A 2,500-nucleotide genomic window follows, 5' to 3' on the forward strand; every position below is an offset into this window, starting at 1 on the left:
TCTTGCGCCGATCCAAGAATTTCACCTCTAGCGGCACAGTACGAATGCCCCCGTCCGTCCCTCTTAATCATTACCTCGCGCTCCGAAAACCAACAAAATAGAACCGAGGTCCTATTCCATTATTCCATGCACCATTATTCAGGCGAACCGCCTGCTTTGAACACTCTAATTTTTTCAAAGTAAACGTTCCGGCCGCCGCCAACACTCAGTCAAGAGCACCGACGGTGAACCGAAGGTGAGGCCGGGCACGCCAGTACACGCCTTGCGACGGACCGACGGCCCGAGCCCAAAATCCAACTACGAGCTTTTTAACCGCAACAACTTAAATATACACTTTTGGAGCTGGAATTACCGCGGCTGCTGGCACCAGACTTGCCCTCCAATGGATACTCGTTAAAAGTTTTAGAGTGTACTCATTCCAATTACAGGGCCTCGTTAGAGTCCTGCATTGTTATTTTTCGTCACTACCTCCCCGCGTCGGGAATGGGTAATTTGCGCGCCTGCTGCCTTCCTTGGAAGTGGTAGCCGTTTCTCAGGCTCCCTCTCCGGAATCGAACCCTGATTCCCCGTCACCCGTAAGAACCTCGGTAGGCAGATACCGTACCGACGAAAGTTGATAGGGCAGACACTTGAATGATTTGTCGCCGGTGCAAGACCGTGCGATCCGCAAAGTTATCCAGAGTCACCAACGAGCACGGGCCGAGGCCCGGTCGGTTTTTGGTCTGATAAATGCACGCCTCCGTGAGTCGGCGCTTTTCGCATGTATTAGCTCTAGAATTACCACAGTTATCCAAGTAACACGTACGATCAAATGAACCATAACTGATTTAATGAGCCATTCGCAGTTTCACTGTACGAGAGCTCGTACTTACACTTGCATGGCTTAATCTTTGAGACAAGCATATGACTACTGGCAGGATCAACCAGGTAGCTATTCGCAGCAAACGAGGCTGCTGCGGGACGACGGGCGCCCCGCGTTTCTTTTCACACGTTCTCCGTGTACATCGCTACTCAAACACTACGCTCGCGGCTTGCACGAGCTCCGAAAACCGTCAATTCCGGACGCTGCCCGGCGATTCGAGTGCAATACTCGCGCCGAGGCACGCCGATAGCTTGCCACTGGATCCGACAGACCGCTCAAAACCCCGGCTAAGCATGGGCGACCGCGCGAACAGCATTACATCTGCCCATCGTGCCCGACGCCAACCGAGATCGATTCTGCTTCGATTCGCACTCGCGCGCGCATTCGCTCACACGACTGCCTGCTCCCTCATAGTAGTCACAGAATCCTGCATCGCCATGGTACCCCAGAACGGCCTCGGGATCGCGCGAGCTCGCGGCCGGATTTGGAGTTTGGGAAGGTGCGTGGCCGCTTGCCGTGGCCGCCGAACCGCGCCCCGGCCGGGCACTGCGCGCAACTCGAACGTTTGGACTCTGAAAATATTTCCCAACGTTTGGACTTTAACTTTTTGTCGAGACTTGAAAAAATTTCAGAGTCCAAACATCGACCCGCGGCAAAAACTTTTCCGAGGTCGAAAAATCCGCGCTCGGTCAAGAGAATATGCGCGGCCTGGGCGTTTGGACTCTAACATTTTTTGGAGTGGATGGGAAAAATTTTCAGAGTCCACAACACCGACCCGCGCGTGATGCTCTCCCGAGTTCGGAAAATCCGCGCCAGGTGAAAGCTATGCGCGCGACCTGGTCGTTTGGACTCTAAAAAATTTTCAAGTCTCATCACACCAACAAAAAGTTAAAGTCCAAACACCGACTCGCGGCTAAAGCTCTTCCGACTTGGGAAAATCCGCGGCGGGTGAGGGCTATCCGCGCGACCTGGGCGTTTGGACTTTAACATTTTTTTGGTGTGAATCGACTTGATAAAATTAATCTAATGCCATACAGTGTCAAAGTGCACAATTTTAATCGATATAATCATAACAATATATGTCATACAACAAAATCATCAAATGATCATCAAGCAGCATTGCAAAGCTACGTGAGTCAATGCAAGGCAATGACAACGTATTTATCAATTAAAGTTATTTAATTGTACAAAGTTATTGTTAAATTATAAAATAAAATTAAATTAAATGAAATTAAATTGAAGAGCTCAATTACGACAATGTAACAGAGTGTCATACAAAATATATTGAATCACACACGTCCAAACGCTAAAGAAATATATCAAATGCACTCACCTGCCAGTCACCGTTTTGGGTAACTCAGAATAGACCGTCTTTCGTCGGGAATTGAGTTGATCATTGATCATTGAACATTGCAGTAGGAATAGGTTTAAGCGGAATAATAATAGCGGAAGGCTGATGCTCCAGGTAAATGTTTGCTTCGCTCATAATACTGAAAGGAAAAAAATTTGTGAGCAAGCAGTGCCGCAGGGAAGAATGCGATGGCAAAACGGACGCGTTGTGGAAATTATGGTAGTCCGAGGGCGCCAACTAGCGACCAAAAAAGAAACACATTACGGTCGCTAGAGGAAAAATGCAAA

General features: G+C 48.9%; 1 non-coding gene across 1 annotated transcript in view; it reads right to left on the bottom strand.

The window, feature by feature from the left end:
- The window catches only part of LOC143472261 (small subunit ribosomal RNA), a 1,810-nt gene extending 880 nt beyond the window's left edge, over positions 1 to 930 (bottom strand). The window contains exon 1 of the ribosomal RNA XR_013119643.1: positions 1 to 930. This exon is cut by the window's left edge and continues 880 nt beyond it. This is a non-coding gene — a ribosomal RNA (small subunit ribosomal RNA).
- Between the last annotated feature and the right edge of the window lie 1,570 nt (positions 931 to 2,500).

This window comes from Clavelina lepadiformis, unplaced genomic scaffold (assembly GCF_947623445.1).
Source record: "Clavelina lepadiformis unplaced genomic scaffold, kaClaLepa1.1 scaffold_117, whole genome shotgun sequence".
Classification (NCBI taxonomy): Eukaryota; Metazoa; Chordata; class Ascidiacea; order Aplousobranchia; family Clavelinidae; genus Clavelina; species Clavelina lepadiformis.